This window comes from Trichosurus vulpecula, chromosome 3, assembly GCF_011100635.1.
Source record: "Trichosurus vulpecula isolate mTriVul1 chromosome 3, mTriVul1.pri, whole genome shotgun sequence".
Lineage (NCBI taxonomy): Eukaryota > Metazoa > Chordata > Mammalia > Diprotodontia > Phalangeridae > Trichosurus > Trichosurus vulpecula.
The window spans coordinates 110,296,569-110,319,861 of record NC_050575.1 but is presented as its reverse complement, the minus strand read 5'-3'; the positions used below and the strand labels follow the sequence as shown (position 1 = coordinate 110,319,861).

The 23,293-nt window shown below is 43.0% G+C and overlaps 1 protein-coding gene across 4 annotated transcripts in view; it reads right to left on the bottom strand.

The window, feature by feature from the left end:
- SRC (SRC proto-oncogene, non-receptor tyrosine kinase) overlaps positions 1-23,293 on the bottom strand; it is a 106,624-nt gene that overhangs the window by 64,307 nt on the left and 19,024 nt on the right. For all 4 annotated transcript variants that reach the window (XM_036749636.1, XM_036749635.1, XM_036749634.1 and 1 more), the window contains exon 2: positions 19,007-19,055. The gene's annotated coding sequence lies outside the window, so the exon portion shown is untranslated. The remainder of the gene's footprint in view (positions 1-19,006; positions 19,056-23,293) is intronic.

The following is a 23,293-nucleotide window of genomic DNA, read 5'->3' as shown; positions in this document are numbered from 1 at the left end:
AAAATCTGGCCTCAGACACTTACTAGCTGTGTGACCTTGGGTAAGTCACTTAATCCAGTTTGCCTCAGTTTCCTCATCTGTAAAATGAGCTGGAGAAGGAAATGGCAGACCACTCTGTCTTTACCAAGAAAACCTCAAATGCGGTCATGAAGAGTTGGTCACAACTAAAATCAACTGAACAACAACAACTCCCCATCAGAATGTAAGCTCCTGGAGAGAAGAGGTTGTTTCATTGTCTGAATGTATTCATTCAATTCTCTGTATTCCTGGGGTTTACAGGACAAATGCCTAAAAAATAAATACTTATTGATTGATCTATGGATTGGTGATCACTGAGATCTCTTCCACTGTAATATTATGATACTATGATTTATAACTGACCCTCTCAAGCCATTTAGCAACAGGAAAATCCAAGGGGAGGAGAGATGGGGAGCCTGCCACTCTTCTCTCAGTCTCCCACCCTGGCAACCTTGGAATAATCTTTGACTTGTCCTTTTCTTTCCATCTTTGTATCTAAACTGTCAGCAAATCAGGGTCAAAGAATGTAACTGGCAGAGCCCTGAGTAATCTAGTTCAACCCCCTCATGTCTAATAGTGCAGTGAAACCAAGGATAAATTCTCTCCCTAAACACCACATTACCACACTCGTAGAAAGTGGTCTTGTATAGTTCTTTACATGTTTGCCATTCTAGTCTTTTCAATTGCTTTCTCATCCTCTTCCTTCTTGCCATTCCTTCAGCCACCCCCTCTAGGCCCTCATCACACCTTACTACCTATGTGACGTTGGGCAAGTCTCTTAACTTCTCTGGGCTTCTGTTTCCTCATATGGAAGATGAGGGGGTTGGACTAGGTGGCCTCTGCTATGATTCTAGGACCCTGGAACCCTAGGCCATAGTGCGCAGCAAGTCAGTAGAACAGTATGGTTCGAGTCCTGGATTTGTGAGTTCCCTTCTCTCTTCTCTAGTTTTCTCATTTGCAAAATGAAGGGGTTGGAGTAGCTCTCAAAGGACCTTTCCAGCTCTAAATATCTGTTTCTTTCATTACTGCCATAGCCAACTGGTGTTTCTGCCTCCCATCTTTCCCCACCCCAATCCATCTTGCAAACCATGTCACAGTAATCTTCCTAATGTACTCCTATAATCGTATCACTCTACAAAAACAAACCAAAAAAGCCCACTAAATGGTCCCCTATTGTTTTTAGGATAAAGTCCAAATTCCTTAATCTGGTATTCAAAGCTCCTAGGCTCTACCCTCAAAATACCTTTCCTATCTTGTCTCCAACTATCCAACTTGCCTATTCTATGCACTCTAGCTAAAAGTGATCGAATGCTCAATGTTGCCTAAATTTACATTTGGCTTCCCTATCTCCACACATACCTGCAAGTTATCTGGAACGTCCTCCCAACTAATTAACACCTTTTGCAATCCTATCCATCTTTCAAGGACTAATTCAAAAGTCAGCTCTTACTTATGTGAAGCCTTGCATAACTAATAGAAAAAGATATGAGTTCTCCCAATTCTGAGTTGAACAACAGTTGGTCAGTACTTTTCTTATGTACTTATGGACACATGCTTTTTTTTTTTCATTTTAAAGATTTAATTTCAAATGAGCAAGTGTATGATAAGTTTATCCTGGAAAAAAGTATAACATTTGAAAATCTATTAGAGTTTCTAAAGTTCTTAATATGAAAAATTAGAAATTTATTTGTGAATCAAATTCAAATTATAGAAGTACATCCTAATATGAATTTACTTAAAATGAAATTCATGAAATTCATAATATAAAATTCGCAAAATGAGGGATAACAATGTGATTATTTTGAGATTATTTTTCCTAGCAAGACTTTTCAATTACATCACCAATATTAAAATTAAACAATTTTGCTTAATCAACATTCTGATACTAAATATTTTATATCTTGCATTTTCAATTATAAAGAAAAGATATTAATAAAACTTTTTTAACTTAAGTGAACATTATAATGTTCTTATATTAAATGTTTAGTAACTTTCAAGGCAGACACAATTAACAAAACCTTTTTGACTTAACATGAACCATAGCATAATATTCTAGTATTAAATATATTAAAACAGTCTAAATACATAACTTTCAAAAGACATACAAAATTATTTTTAAAAGGAATTAAAGTACCAAGTAGAATCTGTATATCATCTTATACCCTTGTTTTATTATGGTCTTTTTATTTTCAAAACCATAACCTGTAGGCTATCCCTGGTGCTATAATTATCTGTGACATGTGTCTTTTTCCACTCTTGGATTGACTATAAGCTACTTGAGGAAAGGGACCCAAGCATGTAAGGTCACACATAATAAATGCTTTTTTAAAAATTAAAAGAACGAATGAATGAATGAGACAGCTAGTGTAGCAGAAAGCGTCCTGGATTTAGAGTAAAGAGATCCAGATCCAAATCCTAGCTTTACAACTAACTACCTATGGACAAATCATTTAGCCTTTATGGGCATAGAAGGAATGGGACCATAACTAAATAAATAAATGCACGAATGAGTATATATAGATACACATATAATCACATACATAGAGATAGAGAAAGACAAAAAGAGAGAGAAGAGAGAAAAGAGGAGAGAAAGCATAGGAGAGGAGGGGAGGGGAGGGGACAGAGGGGGGAAGAGGGAGAGAGGGAGGGAGGGAGAATGATTTGTAATCCAGAAGCCTGGGTGGGTATGAAGCTTGTATATGGTATATACATAAATGTGCAGCATACAATAGCACAAATAAAGTAGAATAAGTTTAGAGGATTTATAGTGGGAAGGGATCTTAAAGATCGTCCAGTCTAGTTCTTGACCTAGGATCTATACGCAGGTTTGAGGGGGTCTGTATACTTGGATGGGGGCGGGGAGAAAAGTACATCTGGATTTCAATATAATTGGTTTTCCATTTAAGAAGAGATTCCAAGACAGTCATGTCTCATTCCTCTCCATGCTGCAGAGGACTTCACTGGGTTTTGTTCTCCCACACATACACTTTTCAGCTTCCTTTAATATTCTGTCTTCCAAGAAACTTAGAATATAAATTGAGAATAAGAAGCTTCTCCACCCCCCCACCCACCCTAAATAAGCTTAGAATATAAGCTTCTTGAAGGCAGGGACAGACTCTCTTTCTACTTGTATTTATATTCCCAGGGCTTAGCCCAGTGGCTAAAACATTCTAAGCACATAATAAATGCTTGGGGTTTTGTTTTTCCGTCTGTAATACTATCATTTTATTTTATGCATTTAAAAACATGATTCTGAGAAGGGGTCAATATGTTTAACCAGACTGTCAGAGGGGTTCATGACACAAAAAAGGTTTAAGAACCATTGACCTAATCCAATGTCCAGGCTTATTCCCAACCACCACCACAATTTATAGAAGAAACACAAGCCCAAAGAGATTAAGTGATTTGACCATAGTCAGCCAATATGCAGAGGTTATCAAAGAAAGAGGAAAAGGACACTTACATAAAAAATATTTTTAGCATCTCTTTTTGTGGTGGCAAAGAATTGAAAACAAAAGGGATGCTCACCAAATGGGGAACGGTTGAACACATTATAGTATACAATGATGACAGAACACTATTATACTATAAAAAATGAAAAGGGGGGTGACTTCAGAAAAATACGAGAAGATTTAAATGAACTGATGCAAAGTGAAGTGTATGGAAACAGGAGAACAATGTACACATCTCTGATCACTACAGTGATCCACCACAACCAAAGAACTCAACACAAAACATGCTATTCACCTTCAGATAGAGAACTGAGAGATTCAGAGTGCAGATCAAAGCATTTTTTCTCTTTTTCTTGCTTTTCCCCCAGAATATGGCTAATGCTGAACTTTGTTTTGCATGACTACAAATATTTGTAATATGCTCTTTTTTTTGCCTTCTTATTGAGAAGGGGGTAGAGGGAAGGAGAGAATTTGGAACAAGAAAAAAAATTTTTTTTAATTTCTGTACTTTAAAAAATATATATAAATGGAATGAACTCGGGAGAAGAGAAAAGTAAGTAAAGGAAACAGAATTCAAACCCAGTCCCATTTACTACAAAGCATCAACAATGTACAGAGTATTATGAAATGAAGGGAATATTTGGGGTGGGAGGAAGCAGGGAAGGGATACACACAGACAATGTGACTTTAATCAATTAACTTTCCCTTTCTGGGCTTCAGTTTCCTCTTCAGTAAATTGGGAAAACTGGATTGGCTAATCCATAAGGTCCCTTCCAGTTCTAACATTGTATCATCTTAAATCCTTCCATCTGGGGCACACAGAGTTCTGTGTTCTAAGCATATCTTTTCTTCTAGCTCCAATAGTCTCCATGTGTCCATGGATAAGAAAGCAGGTTGGGAAAGGAACAGAAGGAACCAATCTAATAGAAGAGATGAAGAACTCTGCCCTTTCATTCCCAAGTGACATCCAACTTTAGCTAAAAAAGAAGAGTTTCTACTTTATGAACTGATCTTCCCCCTTGCCTGACAGTCCCTTCCCCTCCAACCCTCAGTCCTGATTGGTGCTCTCTGACTGCTAGCTACCTCGGATTTGGTGTCAGGAAACCTGGGTTCAAATCCCAGCTCTGCCACTAAGTGGTTAGCCACATGACCTTGGACAAAATACTTCTTTTGGAGCTCAGTCTCTTTATCTGCAAAATAAGGGGCTGGATATGGCTCAGAGATTCGATAATCTTATCATTTTCTGAAGGACTGGCCTAATATACCTAGAGGCTTGCTGGGAGAGGGCTACCTCAATTCAGTTCAATTCAATTTAATAAATATTTATGAAGTACTTATTGTGTACAGGGCACTGTACTTGGAGGGCTAAGAGTAAAAGGATGATAACTGAACAGCAGATCCTGCCTTCAAAAATATGATACAACATAGAGCAGGATGAAGGCAAAGGAAAGATACGAAGTGTAGGGAGGAAGTGTGGTATGATGGAAAGAGTCCTAGTTCAAGAATCAGTCAGTCTACAAACATTTATTAAGCACCTACTATGTGCCAGACACTGTGCTAAGTACTGGAGATACGCAGAAAGGCAAAAAAAACCCCACCAAACCCAGTCCTTAGACTCAAGGAGCTCATGGGGACACAACGTGCAAATAACTATATCCAAATAAGCTGCATACAGGATAAATTGGAGAGAATCACAAAGGGAAGACATTAAGATTCAGGGGAATAGGAAAGGCTTCATGTAGAAGGTAGGAGTTTAGCTGAGCCTTGAAGGAAGCCAGGGAAGCCAGGAGGTGAAGATGAAGGGGAATAAGCAGTGAATATACATGGAGTCAGGATATAAAAGTGTGTGCAGAGAACAAGGAGGTCGGTGTCTCTTGGTGGCAAAGTATGTTGAGAGGGGAGGGCAGGGTAAAGTATAAGAAAAACAGAAAGGGTCATGAAGGACTTTAAAAAGTTTTTTTTTTTAAAAAAAGGATTTTATATTTGATCCTGGAGGCAATAGGGAATTGATTAGATTGGGGAGAGGAGGGGTGACAAGGTCAGATCTGCGCTTTAAGAAGATCAGTGTGACAGCTGAGTGGAGGATGGACTAGAGTGGGATGAAACCAACCAAAAGGCTCTTTCAATAGCCCAGTTATGAGGTGACAAGGGCCTGCACCAGGGTGGTGGCAGTATAAGAGGAGGGAAGGGGATATATACATAGACATTGTGAAAGCAGAAATAAAAGGACTTGGCAACAGATTGAATATGGGAATGGTGATGGGAGTAAGGAGTGGAAGACAATGCCTTGGTTGCAAGCCTAGGTAACTAGAAGATGGTGGTTCCTTCCTAATAAAGAAGTTAGGAAGGGGAAGGGCTTGAGGAGAAAGATATTGAGTCTAGTTTTGAACATATTGAATAGAAGATGTCTACAAGACATCCAGTTTGAGATATCCAATAGACAGTTGGAGATGTGACACCGGCAGTAAGGAGAGAAGTTATGGCTGGACAAATCAATCCGAGAATCCTCCAAATATTGATGAAAATTGAAAATCAGAGAATCCAAGGTCACATCCCACCACTCCCACTACCTGTGGGAACTTGGCAAGTCCTCTAACTTCCCTGGACCTCAGTTTTCTCATGTGGTCATAGCCTCTGGAGTCTCTGCAGCTCTAGATCTATAAGCCTATGACACTATGAAAATTTGTGAAGTGATATCACGTCAAATCAGGAGCAATCAAGGAAGGCTGCCCAAAGGAGGCATCACTCAAGCAGGGCATAAGAGGAAGATTTCAACAGGAGATGAGCAGTGAATACATTCCACCTCTCAGTTCAGTTCCATTCTCCACACCCCCTCCACACACCCCCAACAGAGGCTCTCCAAAGGGAGCTAACTCTGAAAGACAGACTCTCTTAGGGCCTCAAGGAAACAAAGGCTCACTTGAAAATTCCCTCAGAGGCTTCCCAAAGTGAGCTCAACCTGAAGGATCTTAGGGCCTCAGGAAGACAAAGGCTCACTTGAAAGTTCCTTCATCCTTCCCCCCTCCTCTTCACCCTCCCCCCGACCCCGAAAAGAATGTGTTGCCCTCAGAGATCTCAAGGCTAAACCCTGCTATCTATGGGACTCAGCAAAGAGAGAGAGAGAGGGGAGGGTAAGCTTTATGGCTTGGGGGTGGGGGAGATAGGGCAATGACTGTAACAGACCAATGGGGCGGATAGAAAGGCCAGGAAAGCCTGGGACACTATGTCCTCCACCAACACTCAAGGTAAGAAGACATTCCCCAGAGGGGCACATATGATAATAAGCCCTTGTGTTTATATGGCTTTTTGTTTCACACACATTCTCTTAGGGAGAGAACATCCTCCCTCACTATCCCCCCCCCCCCCCACCATATCCAGCAGGTTAGTAGCACTGTGGCTTAGCAACAAGAGCCCTAGATTTGGAGTCACAGAACATGGGTTCCAACCTCAGCTCTGCAACCAAGTGACCATGGACAACTCTTTCAGTTTCTTGGGGCCTTAGTTTTCTCTGTCCATGAAATAAGGGGGTTAGACAAGATGATCAATAAAGTTACTTCTACCTCTCACTTTTAAAAGCATTGAATTTTGAATAATAAGACCTAAAATAGGGTCCTGGTTGGCCATCTATTACCTAGGAAACCACTGGCCACTTACCAGCTCTATGTGACCACAGACCATCCACTTTCCCTCTCTGAGCTCCTTAGTTTCTTCCCAAGCAAAATGAGGATAATGGGGGGGGGGGGGGGCGGGGGACAGGGAGAGAGAGATATAGAAAGAATTTCTGGAGCTCTTGATCTATAAATAGTGGTAGACACAGAGATGATTAGACGCTTATTACTATCTCCTCCTATGAGCAGGTTTTCTTATGGGGAAGGAGGAGGGAGAACTGGACAGTACAGATGGTCTGGAATGGAGCTAGGGTGGGGGGACAGACAAGGTAAAAGTGAGGGGAGGTAGCAGTCATTGAAGACAAACTTAGCAATTCTGTCACATTTTGTTGAAGGGAGGGGAAAGCTTATCCAATCCTCCCCCTTCCCAGGGTTGTGGAGAAGACCTTCCAAATAGGTAGTTTAGTTAGAGTCAGCCTGGAGTTGGGGCAAGGCAGGATTACTTAGTCTTAAATTTCTACTGTAAGGTCCCAGAAGGAAGGAAAGAAAAGAGGAGGGGAGGAAACAGAGCCATTTTAAGAGGTCTATAGAGAACAGAGCAGAATATAGAAGATGAACACCTAGTGGCCCTAAAGTCCTAAAGATTCCCATCCTTGAGGAAGGTGGTCTGCAGGGGAAACGGGTGGTCGCAATTGTATGTATCAGGGAGAGGAATGAAAACAAACCTGGGTAGCAAGTGGTCCAACCTGTGTCCTCTTCCAGAGAGAGGCAGGGAAGTGGGTGTTGGGGGGTGGGAAGAGTCATTAATTTTCTGTTCCCAGAATAAAATGGCATAGGGAGTTCTCTCCAGGGAACAGTACAGTACCCAGCATGCAGAAGACAGGCTGGTGACCAAGTGTTCTCACAGCACTGCCATCTCCCCTTGCAGAGAGAGCACCCAGAATTAGGCACTTCAAGCGCCATATTGGAGCTGGCATTGAGAACATTTCAGACTCTTCTCAGCTCACTCAGCATCAGGCACAGTGCCAAGGAAAAGAAGGGGGATTTGAACCCAGAAAGTCAAATTTTATTCCCTTCCTGCAATTCTGAGTAGGTTACTTAACCTCAGAGTTGCCCTGCCTAGACAATGAAAGAGTTGGACTACAGCAGGATGATCTCTGAGGAACCTTCCAATTCTAAAACCTAGCATCATCCGGACCTCCAAGATCCTCTAACTCGAGATACTAAGGATGACAATAACTTCCTGCCACCCTCCTCAGGGTAGCACAAGAAGACTAGAATTGGAGTCAGAAGACCTAGGCTCAATTCAACTCAATAAACAATTATCAAGTACCGTATCAGTCACCGTGCTAAGCACATGTCCCATGAAGGGAAAACGGTTTTTAAAAGTCCCTGCCTTCAAGGTGCTTACATTCTATTCAAGGAAAGGAACGTGAGCACAAATAACTCAGTTCAAAATTGATATGGGAAAGCACTAACAACTGGGGAAGAAATCAGGAATGGACTCTTTTGGGACACAGCGTCTGATCAGGGCCTTCAAACCGGCTAAGGATCCCAAGACCAGCAAATGGGGAAATGAGAAATGCAATGCTGTGGAGAGTTAACAGCAAGTAGGCAGTCTGACTCGAATTCAGGGGTTGGGGGGTGGGAATGTGGGGAGCTCAGAAAGACAGGTAGGACTCAGACTAAAAAAGGCTTTAAACACCAAACAGAGGAATTTGCATTACAGGCAACTGGGAGCCGCTATAATTTGTTGAGCAGGGGAGTGACCTATGCATAAAAATATCACTCTGGCAGCAGAGTGGAGGACAAATTAAGAAGGAAAGATGCTGAAGGCAGGAAGACCAATTAAGAAGCTATTGAAGTAGCCTAGGCAATAACAGATGGGGGCCTAACCTAAAGGGACAGCCCTGACAGGAAAGAAAAGGGGATGGAAGTGAGACATGTTATGGAGATATAATGGACAGCTTATTGGATACGGCAATGGGAGGAGAGCCATGCCAGGGAAGAGTCACAGATCACTCCAAGGCTGCAAACTTTGGTGTGATTGGCTGAGGCCTGGCTCTGGCCCTGGCTAGGTGTGTGACTGAGAAAGTTATTTTTCCCCTCATCATCATTCCCTCTTCTATAAAATGGGATAATAATATTTGTACTACCTTCACAATGTTAACGTGAGAAAAGTGCTATTTTAAATACTGAAGAACCAAATGTGCATCATTATTATTTCTGATGTCTGTGAACAGGTTGGGGAGGCATTGGAGTGGGTGGGGTGGGAGCGAGAACCTTTCCCAGGATGACCCAGCACAAAGTGGTGGCATCTGCCTGCTCATGTAGCCAGACGTGAGAAGAGAACATATCATGGGATTTAGAGCTGGAAGGAACCCCAGAGATCATCCAGTCCAAACTCCGCATTTCATAGACAAGGAAGCTGAGTCCCAGGAAGGTGAAATGATTTGTGGTCACACAGCTAGTAAGTAGAAAAACTTTATAGAGTCATTGCTACCACACTCCAAAAGAAAAAAGAAACGTTTGTGTCTGAAGCCCAAGCTAAGGCAACCTTTAGCAGACAGTTCAGGAAAGCAGAAGTCTGCTTGTACCCTCAGGAAACAAACAGGAATTTGGCTTTATACATGTGTAGTGACTGTATTGCCTCAAAGCAGCTTAGCAAATGTGATTCTGCCCCCAACCAAATGGCCTGTTAGGACAGGCCCTACTCTCCTAAAGCTGATACTTTGACTTCCAAAAAGAGACTGAGAACCATCTCCCCAGATGCCAGCATCCCAGGATGAGGCAGGGAGAAAACTGTCCTTTCCACATGCAATTACATGAGAGGCTTCCAGGATGAATCTGGAAAGAGTTTGGGAAGTTGAAATGGGAAAGGGGACTAGTGGAGACAGAAAACCTAGTTGGAAGTAGTGCTGGGATTGGGATGGGGGCATGGGCACATAGCATATCATTGCTTCAGGTGTTCACAAGATTTTTTTATGGTATAACAGAAAAAAGTGTTAGACTGAGAGTCAGGAGAAACAGGTTCTGGTCCCAGCTCTACCACTAATGTGCTGTTTTCTTAGGCAAGCCACTATCCCTCTCTGGGACTCAGTTCACCTGTATGTCAAGGAATCTCTCAGCTCTCTGTTCCAAGGTTCTTTCTACCCCAATCAGTCTGTGTTCTGCTGTAAAGTACTTCCCAGCTCTGCATACATTCACTAAAAACAAACAACAGAAGCTGAGCTCTGCAAAATCACATCTACTTACACTGTAGGGTGGAGGCAGACTATTTTTGGGGGGGCGGGGGTTCCAATTTTTTTCCATAAAATGAGGCCCTGGACCAGATTTCTTGCAACTTTTGAGATTCTTCACCATTTTTAGGAATAAGGGCAGAAACTGCAACACGGACAGAGGGCTCACTTACCTGAAGCCATACGGTACACTAAGAATTAAAGAGAAAATGGCCCCCCAAGGTATACATGCCACATCTGGTAACCTGTCATTTGGGTCCATGGACATCTCTCAGACCATGGGCAGAAGCCTCTCTTTGAGCACATTATTCATCATCTTCCTAACAGGCTCTTGCCTAGACTTGCTATTTCACCTCCCCACTCTCCCAGACTTCTCTGCCATACCTACCTTAGCTGTCAGAAATTCAGAGGCCAGCAGAGGCCATGTGGGTTTGACTAAGAGCTATCCCAACTGCTGGAGTCAGAGAGAGGAGACACTCCGCTCCGCCCCACCCCCTAAATGCTTCTCCACCTGACCTGTCCATGACACTCCCTGGGTTTCCAGTCTCCCTCCCAAACTGAAATGACTCAGCCTGATAAGTTGGCCAAGTATGCAGGGTGTGTCTGGGCATTGCTTAGGGATTCCAGGTGGAAAAGAATGAACCTGAAGCCCTGGAGGAGGAGGGGAAGCCCTTGAGATGGGCACCCCTTCCCTTGCTAGGTGTTCAGATACTCCTGGGATCTCAGAGCTGGGGGGGCTGGGACATGTGTGTGTGGGGGGGACAGGACAGATGGACTGCAGAGAGAAATCCAGGACAACTCTGACCTAAAGTAAGTATCTATTTTATAAAAGCCCTCAAAAATGACCAGTTAGGCTTTGTTAGAACTCACTTTCTTATGAGGCAGGCCATTTTACGTTCAGACAGCTCCAACTTAGAAAACTCTCCTTCCTTTTAAGCTCAAATCCACCTCCCTCTAACATTCCCCTACTCATTCTAATTCTGTCCTCAGTGACCAAACCAAACAAATGTTGTCTATTACATAACAAAGAAAGCACCACACAGTGGATAGAAGATTGGCTTTTAAGTCAGGAAGTGCCAAGTTCAAGTCCCATCTGACATCCTGACAATGTGGGCCTGGGCAAGTCATTTAAGCACCTAGTGCTGTAGGTAGGCAATTCTCTAAGAATATAAGTTTCAGGGAAGGAGCTGACCTGTATTTATTCGTAGAGAAAGTTCCTACATCTGGGAGTTTCCTGTATCAATGAAAACAGAGATCCCATCCCTATACCTAGCTTCACAAATTAACCTTGCAGATAGTTGGAGATCTGCCTAAGTTTCTTTGTCCTTCAGGCTCAATATTTAATTTAGTGGAATAAGCATGTATCTTAAGCACCTACTATGTGAACAGCCCTATGCTGGCTCTGGGGACAATTGGACACCGATCATGATTTAAATCTAAAACCTTAGGGTTGGTTTTTTTCTGTCTTGGTTTTTGTTTTTTAGCTCCCATGCTGCTGACTCGTAACTGAGGGGGAGCTAGGTGGTGAAGTGGATAGAGTGCTAAACTTGGAGTCAGGAAGTCCTAAGCCACATCCAGCCTCAAACACTTACTAGTTGTGTTACCCTGAGCAAGTCACTTAACCTATATCTGCCTCAGTTTCCTCAACTATAAAGTGAGGAAAACAACAGTACCTACCTGTCATCTGGTTTTGCAAAAGCATTGACACTAAGAAAAACAAAGTTACTAGGGACAGTTCCACAGGAAAAGTGCTACAAAGGGGCAAATATCTATTGGAGGAGTTTCAAGATTCTATGGTCAGGTTGTTATATTGAAATAACAATGTAGTATTAATAATGATGATGATAATTCCCATTTCTCTAGTGCTTTTTTTTTTTTTTTTGCAGAGGGGAAGGCAGGGCAAGTGGGGTTAAGTGACTTGCCCAAGGTCACAACACAATTAGTAAGTGCGTCAAGTGTCTGAGGTCACATTTGAACTCAGGTCCTCCTGACTTCAGGGCCAGTTCTCTACTCATTGTGCCACCTAGCTGCCCCCTCTCTAGTGCTTTAAGGTTTCCAAAGCATTTTCCTTACACTATTTTGTGAAATAGGAAGAACAAATAGTACTATCCCCATTTTATGGATGAGAAAACAGAATCTCAGACTGGGGAAGTAACTTCCCAAGGTCATCCACCAAGTAGAGTGATAGAGCTGGGATCCCAACCAGATCTTTCCTAGTGCTGAGACAAACGCTCTCCCCACCCTGCCAGGCTCTCTCTGCTTTTGTGAAAAGATGCTGATCAGAATAAACTCATACAGGGTTTCTCTGTGCTCCCTGATTTTAGGATCTGTTTGACGTTAGTCTTTTCTCCCCAAAGAGACTGTTGACTCCTAAAAAACTGGACAACTCTTGGTCTCCAAAGACACTACATACTCTCCTGCCTCTTCACCTTATTCATGCTGCCCCTTGTATCCAGACTATCCTCTCCCCAACCTCCTCTCCTGTTGAGAAATTCTTTTTATCCTTAATGCCAAACTAAAAGGCCACCTCCGCCATGAAGCAATCCTCAATCCCCTTGGTCAGTGAGTCAGTCAAAAAAACATTTATTAAGCACCTACTACACGCTAAGGCTCAGTAATGACTTTTCTTTTTTGCACCTTCTTAACATATTTATCGTGTATTATTGTGCATTATAGTTATCTCTGTTTGCATTTCGTTCCCCTGCTTGACCATAAACTTCAAAAGGGCAGGAATGGTGTCTGACGTAGCTCCCCTATCTCATCAAACATTGGAATGGTCACGTAGGAGGTGCTTGGGACCTAGAACCTGAACTAACTAAATAAGTTTCCCTTTTGAGAGCTGGCCGTAGAAGCTCACCTGTTCAATCCCAGGCCACATCCACCCTGAACTCTGCATCGCTCACATCAGAACAGGATTCAAGGAGGTGGTGATATGGGAATGACATCATCGTGCATCAGGCGGTGTAGAGGAGGCGTTGAAGTAGTCGCAGGAACACAGCGCAAGAAGCCAGTGAAGAGAAGATGAAGGAGGAGGACAGGGAGGCTGACTCGCTAGCACTGCTGTTTGCACCTACACCCTAGGCTAGCTGCCCCCACCCCAGGCCTTCCCAGACCACCCCTGCCCACAAGGATCTCTCATTTCTGACTCTGCAGCCCTTCTCACAGGCACCACCAGAAGAGCTCTCTACTTGGGTGGGTCCTCTATGAAGAACGGATGGCACATGAACCAATTGTGACTTCAGAGGGGAGGGTGAGGTACACCTCCAGCTTCTTGTCAGGCAGAAGCGATGGCCTACAAGTGTGGCACTGAGGGTTCTTCACACCTCAGCCCCTTCCTAGCTTTCCCATCTTCTTCGACATGGTTCTTTCTCATTCACCCTACGCTCCAGCTCTGCTGGTCTTCATGAAGCCTCACGAGGAACGCTCCACCTTCGGTCTTGGTGCCCTTGCCCTGGCTGTTCCCCATGCCTGGAATGTTCTCTCTCTTCACCTCTGCCTTTCGGAATTCCTGGCTTTCTTCAATATTCAGCACAATCATCATCATGTTCAGGAGGCCTTTTCTGGTCCCCTCAACTATTAGAGGAAGCTGGGTGGTGCGGTGGACAGAGCACTGAGCATGGAGTCCAGATGACTTGAGTTCAAATCTAAACTCAGACAGTGACTAACTGTGTGACCCTGAACAAGTCAGTTATGTTCTGTCTGCCTCACTTTCCTCATCTGTAAAATGGAGATAATAGCACCTATCTCACAGGTTGTTGTGAGGATCAAATGAGACAACATTTGTAAAGTGCTTAGCACAGTCCTGAGATATAGTAGGTGCTTAATAAATGTTTGTTCCTCCTTCCCCTTAAAGGTTACTTCCCAGCTACCCTTTGCGTATCTTGTATGTACTTGTTGCATCTCCTGTAAGAAGGCAAGTGTTGTTTTTGGTTTTTCTTTGTATCCTCAAGGCTCAGCACAGTGTCACCCTGTGCTAAGTGAGCACTTCATAAATGCTTGTCGAATGCTTGAGTGAATGAGTGAGTGGAATTATGGATATACTTTCAGTGTGATCTAGAAAATGAGAGGTCTGTACTAGATGTCCTCAGAGGCCCCCTCTAGATCTAGAGCTATGATATTATGATCCAGTGACTGGCTTTGTTTGACTGTACCTATCTGTTACAAAGGAGGGTCCTATGGGGGAGGGTGAAGGTCACTGAGACCTTCTGTGGCTGACTGACTACTGAAAAGAAACAAGCAATAACACAGCATTTAAAGAAGGGAAATGGATTTGTAGGAGGACATGAGCAAGAATAGCACAGGATGGAAAGGCATGAATGGGTTGTAACCTGCACTAGTGGAGGGAAAACCTACATTTGTTAGACAATATAACTATCCAAGCACAGAAGTGTAACCTACCATCTTGTAAAAGCTTGAGTATCACCTCTGGCCAATAGCCCTCTGGATATTCAGCTAGGAGAAGAGGAGGGGGCCTACCATGATCTGGGCTCTGCCCAGCCACCACATCAACCACATGTGGTTTTCCAACACTGCCAGGAACCTTTCCTTGAATACCCCAATTCCCTGGGGGCTCTCTGACATAACAGCTAGCATGGTATATAGCAGGGATAACCCTAAATACGAAGTCAAATGACCTAGATTTGAATCTCAGCTCTGTCATTTGCTAACTGTGTCACTTTGGTTAAGTATTTTAACTTCAATTTCTTCCTTTGTGAAAAACAAAACAAGGAGTTGGGCTGGATGATGTCTAAGGTCCCTCCCAGCTCTAAATCTTGCAATTTTATAACCAAAAGTTTACTGGGAGGTCTCAATGAGTTCATATCTGTAAAGCACTTCATAAATCATAGGGCCAGCAAAATGAGCTATTATCATGATAGCAAAGGTCTCCTGAATGAGGTGGGCTTAGGAGTCCTAAACCTGAAGCTTTCAGAAAGGCTGACCTAAGGCCACAGTAGGCAAGGCTGAATCTGGGAAATAGCCTAGAACCCATTGGGCCTCCTGGGAATTATGTTGGGGTATTGATCAAACCCATTTAAATTCAGGAGTGGGAAGGCAATGGGTACTAGTAACAGCATGGCATAGGAGATAGTGTTGGATTTGGGAGTCAGGAAGACCTGTGTTTGAATCCTACCTCAGACTGTTAAAAATCATAGAATCTCAGAACTAGAGCTAGAATGGACCTGAGTAGACACACTAGTCTAACGTTCTCCTTCCCTGAAGCCCAGGAAATTTAATCAATTTGCCCATGACGGTAGTAAATCTCAGAGGCAAGATTTGAACCAGGTCCTCTTAATCCACAGCCCATGCTCTTTCTACTGTACTATAATGCTATATTAGTTGTATAGCTGTGGACAAGTCATTTGTCGTCTTTGAGCCTCAGTTTTCTCATCTGTAAAGTGGGAATATGGTAGCACCTATTTCATAGGACATTGTGCACTGAATAATGAGATAACATTTGTAAAGTACTTTGCAAAACCTAAAGCATAATATAAATATGAACTATTATTATTGATAGTAGCAGTCGGGAGCGAGTCAGTTATGCTGACCTTCTTGACCCAAGGCGTTCCCCCTCTTACCCCCTGCTGGACTTCACCCTTCTCTCCTCTCTTTGTCCTGTAACCACCCTTCCCCAAACAGAGGAAGTGCCAGCACAGCACAGCCAACTGAAGTCAGACCTCGGTAGGTTCACTTCTCCCTTTAAGGCCTCTGATAATTAAGTTTCATTTCACTAGCTAAGTGTTGGACAGACACACCTGCACCCATGGATGGACTTAACAGTATGACTCCAGGGGCTGGGAAGCCCAAGCCCCCCATCTACTCCCTGAAAGGCTTTTCACAAAGGACCAAACCTTTACTTCACAGTTAAAGAGGCAAAGTATTGTTCCCTGGATCAGAAAATATTAGAACTAAAAGGGACCTCAGCCACCATCAGCCATTCCACCTCCTTCATTTTACATATAAGGAATCTGAAACTCTTCTAGAGAAAGGAAGTGGCTCACCCTGAGTCCCAGAGCTCATGAGAAGATCTAAAAAGCAAATGCAAGTCTTCTGACCACAAGTCCAGTTTGTTTTTTCCTACTACACCATATTAGTCCCAACCATGAGACCTGATCCAAGCCTCAACTCCCTGTGATCCAAGTCACTAACTCCCCGTGTGACCTGGATCAAGGCACGACCCCTCTCGGCATTTAAGATTCTTTTTATGTAAAATGAAAGGATTGAATGACAAGGTTTGTGAGGTCTCTTCCAGCTCTAATATTCTATGACCTATTATTCTTCAGGCTGGGACATGTTCACACCCAGGCAATGGAGGAGAGGTCAAAAGGAGGAGGAGGAGGTGGTACTAACAGAGCAGCTGGGCTGGGGAATTCAGAGTCTGTGAGCCTAAGGCACTCCCCACACTCAGCCTCACCTCCTGCCTACATACAAGCTGGCTGGCCATCCTTGGGCAAGACAACCAGTTGCCAAAGGCTGGAAGGAACTGAGTACATCAATTAACCAGGACACAGAATCCTGTCACCGATACGAGTGTACTCTCGGTCTCCTAGGCTCGAGCCCACTCAAAACACTGGCCTCGTCCTTGACTCCTTTCTCCCCCTCAACTCCCACATCCAATCTGTCACCAAGTCCTTCAAATTCTCCCTTTGAAATGGCACTGGCATCTACCCCTATGGCCACCTCCTAGCCTTTGTTATCATATACCTTAACTATTGAAATAGTCTTCTGACTAGTCTCCCCACATACCCTCTCTCTTGCTTCTTCTCCCCTTCATGTGCTGCCAAGTTAATCTTCCTAAAGTCAAGCTCTGACCACTTCACTCTCTTGCTCATTAATCTTCAATAGCTCCCTATTATAGCCCACAGAATAAAAGTTCACACTTCTCAGCTTAGCATTTGATGCCACCCCTATCTCCTCTGCTAAAAGGCCATTGGAATGAGAACTTGAGTATTAGTGCTACCACTTACTAGCTGTGGAACCTTTCAAAAGCCATTTCTAGGAGCACAGGATTTAGATTTGGAAAGACCCTTAGAAATCATCTAGTCCAAGGGTTCCATGGATCTGGGATCCATCAACCACTGATTTCAGAGGACGTTTGAACTTGTTAAGAATGAAAAGTTATATCATTATTTTCACAACTTTCTAAGTAAAATTTAGCCTTTCCTTCAATCAGGAATGTGAGCAAAAAGCTATCACTCTGAAAAGGAGCCCCTAGGCTTCACCAGACTGACAAACAGGTCCATGAAACAAGCCAAGTTAAAAACTCCATGATCTAGTCTAACTCCCTCATTTCCTACCTGGGGAAAATGAAACCCTGAAAAGTCCAGTGACTTCATCAAAATCACTCAGGTAACCGAACCACAAAGTTCACTTCTCAAGCCTCAATTTCCTCATCTGGGAAATGGGAGTGTTTAAACTTGCATGACCTAGCCCACAGAGCTGTTGTAGAGAACAAAGAAGGTTACGCATAGAAAGCATTTTTTAACTATATATAAACATAAGATATTATTATTTTTACATGTGCTCCGTCCCCAGAAAAACTGGTCTACTCACACTGTCCCTCTAATACACCTGGGACTTTCCTGATTCCTTGCTTTGCTCAAGACTGTTAAAATTTGGGTTTTTTTTAAAGAGTTTAAAAAACCCCTGCGTATTAGCAAAAGAAATAATACGATTATCTCAAAGGCACATATGCTTTACTCCCTAGGAACATTTTAGGCACTTTGGCATGCCACATTTACATTTTCAGGCCAACAGGTTACAATTTGGCATATCAGTGAAAGAGTACAGATATTTCTTTAATTTTACTACCCCCAGGGATTAACTTTTGTTCTCGGAGAATCTAGCTAACACATCATAGCTTTCGAGAAAAATCATCCATCATTAAGAAGAGTCCAATTGTTAGCAATTCTCCACATCCTTCCCCCTCCCAATTACTTTGTATTTACTTTATATGCATTTTATATTTATTTTATCTGTGTACATATTGTTTCTCCCTAACAAAACTTGAATTCCTTGAGGAAAGGAACAATTTTCATTTTTTGTCTCTGGATTCGTGGTATCTGGCACATGGGGTGGGCATTTAAATGCTTACTAAATTGAAGACAACCTCTCCAAACTTTGTGCCCCAAACACCTGTAAGCATTCATTACCAGTCCCAACTTCTGCACAGCCTTTTCTGTCCACACCAAGGATCATCTATACCATTCATCTAGCACTTGGCATAGATTGCTTCACACTGTTCAATGTCTTCACAGCTCTATGTCCTATCTATGCAACTACATTCTAGGTTGCTCTCAAGCAGGAGCTCTCAAGCTTACTTAATTCATACTTAATTCTCTGTAACTCACATAGACAGTAGATGCTTAGGAAATACTGGTAGGTTGACTGGCAGACTGATATCCACATGTCAGATCAGAACCCATTAAGCCTCTGACTTCCTTTCCCAGAACTGCAGATGCCAGAAACTTGACTCCAGCCCCATTCAGAAACAAACCAGAAGCGACCAAGCCAAAAGTGGAGATCCAGGCCTAGCCCAGATGGGGAGCTTGGACTAACCCTCAGAATGTCGGAGTTGGAAAGACACTTAGAGACCACTGAGCCAACTCCCTCATTTGAAAGAATGGGAACTTGAGGCCCAGGGTGGGGAGGGTCAGGCCCAAAGTCACAAAGAGCTGGTTCTGCTACTTACTAGCTGTGTGACAGTCGGCAATTCATTTCATATCTCTGAAGTTCCTCATCTGTAAAATAAGGATAACGAGACTTACACCATTTGCCTTACATGGAAGTAAAGAATTCACTTTGTAAATTTACACACACACACACACACACACACATACATCCCCCCATATGCACACATGCACACATGAATACACTCACTGACTTTGGAGGACCTGGGTTCGAATATTGCTTCTGTCACTTTCTGAGAGCCTGGAAAGTCAATGGACCCCTCTGGTCTTAGTTTTCTCATCTGAAAAATGGAAGGATTGGACTGGGTAGCCTCTAAGGTCCCTTTGAGCTCTAGAGCTATGATCCTGGATATGGTTACATATATACACTATATATACACCATTTCATGAAAAGGATATACATCTACATACATATAACTTGGGCTTAAAAACCACCACTGACCCTACTTGTGTGACTTGGGGGAGTTGCCTTCCTTGGCCTCAGTTACTTCATCTGTAAAATTGAGAAGGGAGGAATCAGACTAGATGGACTCCAAAGTTCATTCCAATCAGAAATCCAAGATCCTACAACACTATGATTTTATGTGTGTTTATATAGCTTATTTAATTTTAAATACTAATTAAATTTAAATCTATGAATATGTGAGTTATTATTAAGAAAGAAAGCCTGGAGTAGTAGAAAGAGCATTTTCTAAAAAAAAAAAAAAACAAACAAAAAAAAAAGATTGTGAATTTGGAAACCTAGGGACAAATCCCTCACTTACTGCCTATGGGGCCAAAAGCCAATGACTTCTTTCAGCCTCAGTTTTCTCACCCTAAAATGGAGCTGATTATTAGCATATACACTTCCTATTCCTGATATATACCATATATATATATATATATATATATATATATATATATATATATATATATATATATACTTCCTGTCCCAGATGGTGGTTGGGGTGGGAGAAGATGGTTTACATAGCTAAAACTGCTATAGAAATGTGAGCTATGAGTAATTATAAATTAATAATACACATAATAACCACAAAAATAAGCACAACTAGAATCCAAGTATCCTAACTCCCAGGCCTATAATATTTCCCTTACACTGAATGGCCTCCCACTCCTCTCATCCCTGGTTCTGAGAAAATTGCTTCCTCTGAGGAAGGGGTGGCCAAGGGGTCTGCAGCCTCAGGGCCCAATTTAGAAGGCTCAGGGTGGGAACTCGGCTAAGAGCTTTCTTCTCTAGTACAATAGGGCTTTCTTTCCTTTCCCTTGTTTACAACCCACGGATGAAAAGCTGCAGGGGACAAGGGGGCCTAGCTCCCCTGACCACTTAGATCTGAGCCAGAACACTGGCATTCAAAGCAGGGGCCAGTCACCTACACCCCTAGTATTAAGAACTTCTCTCTTCAGACCATGGGACTTTCTACAATCTCGGGAGAATCAGAACCTGTCTCATCTTTCCCCTGGGAACACAATGAGACTGCAAAAGACTCCCAGAGCATGGTGGATATGCCTCTCTCCTGTCTAGCCCTGCCCCCTCTTCTCCTTTCCCCTCCTCTTTTCCCACCCCTACCTCCACAATGGAGACTGCCTTCTCAGACTCTAAAGCCTTCTGAAGGGGCCTAAAGCAATCGATTTCGGCAGCCAGGCTGCTGCCAAAAGAAAAACTACAAGACGGGGTCAGGAGATCAGAGTTCTACTGCTAAGAAGCTATGTAACCTTAGGCAAGTTACTTTTGTTTTATGGGCCTCAGTTTCCTCATTTATAAAATGATGATTTCAAGGGTCCTTCTAGTACAGTTCCTGGCTTGTTGTAAGTACTGAAAAGTTAATGTTTGTTGATTGATTGGTCTAGGTTCTAAGGACCCTCCTCCCCCTGAGAGCCTATATTTTATATTCTAAAGTCTGTCCCTTCTAGCCCTGACAGACAATCTTTCGAAGTGTCTTGTAGTCATAACATCCCACATTCTAAGTTCTAGGACCCCTTCTAAGGCCATCACTTCAGGTTCTGAGGTTCTTCTTTGCTCTAAGAATCTGTATTGTATTTTCAAAGGTCTGCCCCTTCTAGCTCTGTTCCAAGGACTCTTCCAGCTCTATCATTCTAGGATCTATTTTCCAAGGTCCTTTCTAGATCTGACAATCTATATTTCAAGGTCTCTTCCAGATCTATCATTCTAGGTTCTAGGTTCTAAATTTCCTTCTAGCTCTTACATTCTACGTTCTAAGTCCTAAGGTCCCATTTAGCTTGTATTCGCAAGGGCCTCCTCAATTCTTACACTCTATGATCTATATGCTAACCATAGACATTAAGCAAACCACAAATCAAATGCCAGAATGTATCACATTAGCTTGCAGAACCCCAAAATGAACCCAAGTAACAATATTTTTACTGCACCACAATCCCAACCAACAATATTGTTTGTTTTGGGTTTTTTAAATACCCAAGGAGCCAGTTCCAACTGGTAACCAAACCTACATATTTTCTAAAATGAGTGTAAGAGAATACAACAGGAGCATCAGAACATTCCCCAAATAGACCCAGCATCTCATGTTGTTGTCGTACCCAAGGAAGCACCTGTCATTGACTGGGGGGAGGAGGTGTGCCTATTTCCTGTGAGCCTAAGGAATGAGGCTCAGCATCTCCATAGCCCAGAACCCAGGACTCTGAAGAGCAAAGTGACAGGGCCCGGGGTCAAGGTCAAAGCCACCTGCCCCATTTTGACCAGGCCTAGTATCAGTCTTTTCCTCCACCCCCAAACTCAGGATGGCCATAGCACAATATAATACAATTCACTTTTATTAACAACATGGTCAATGTCCTCAAAGAGCTCAAAGTTTAGCAGGGAGAAAAATCATACAGATAATTATAATACTCATTATATGATAAACATACTTTAAAAGCCAGGCATGGTAGCGCATGACTGTCATCCCTGCTGCTGGGGACACTGAGGCTGATGGATCTCTTGACTTTGGGAATTCTGAACTACAGTGGAGCTAGAGTCAATCGGGTATCCTCACTCGGTCTGGAATCAATATAGTGAGCCAAAGGGAGGGCTGTAGGCTGCCTAAGGAGGGGGTGAACCAGCCCAGGGCAGGAAAAAAATGGAGCAGCTTAAAGCTTCTATGCTGATCGGTACTGGGATCAGGCTCTGAGGGGCTGCTGCACTTCTAGTTTGAACAAAGCAGGCAGACTAGAGTCTCAAAAATACGAAAACAAGTTCTATGTGAGGTCTTAGGGAAGAAGCTTGTTATTGGCTGAGAATAGATGTTGGGGGAGCTGGGAAAAAACCAGATAAGAGTTCCCCAAGGTGATCCCAATCCTGAACCCCAAGGTTTTGAGAATACTATCTTTGGTAACAGGATCTAAGCCATTTCTATCATGGCTCTGTGTCTATCAAGGGCTCTGCATATAGTGAATACTTATAAATATTTGTTTTTATAAATGTTTGTTGAGTTGAATGAAATTTGGAGGAGAGGAAATGAGATACCCTGATTAGGGTGGGCAGACCAGGAAGAGCACTCACTGTAGGGCAGCCGGGTACATCTGGCAACAACCGGCAAGTCTAATCTGGCTTCTGAGGAAGCCCTCCTGCCCTTCTGTCCCAGAGCACTCCCTCCCTTGGCAATCTTTCTCCAGGCAATCAAGGGCAAAGTCTAATCATGCTGAGCTCTGAAAGTGGAAGGGGGTAGTACACAAGCTGTATTAGCCCCTTGACCACTTTGGGAAAGAGCCCATTGTGGGGTCCCTACTCCCTAGCTTCTCCTTCTCAACTCCCCCATCAGAGTCTGAGTAAGGCTTTACCTCCTGGTTCGCCTCCTCCCCAGCAGAGGACATCAGCATTCTCCCCCTACTCCATCACTTCTAGCTGGCACACTCTGCCTCTCTCCACCCTTCTAACACCTGTCTTCCCCAGCAAAGCCAGGGTAGGGAGCCCAGAACAGGCAGTGTGAGCAACATAGCCTCAGAGGAGCTTAGAGTTGGAAAGATCCTTACGGATCATCTAGTCCAGGAGTTCTTAAACTTTTTTTTGTCCTAGACCCCTCTGGCAGCTTAGGGAAGCCTAAGGATACCTTCTCAGAATAATGTTCTAAATGTTTAAAATAAAATGCATAGGATTACAATAGAAATAAATGACAGTGAAATACAGTTATCAATTTTTTATCAACAAACTCACAGATTGCATATTAAAAACCCCAGAATTCTAGTCCAACACCTTTATTTTAACAGAGAAGGACAGGGAAGCCTAGAGAAGAGAAAAAATTTATCTAAAGCAACAAAGGTGACAAAGCCAGGAC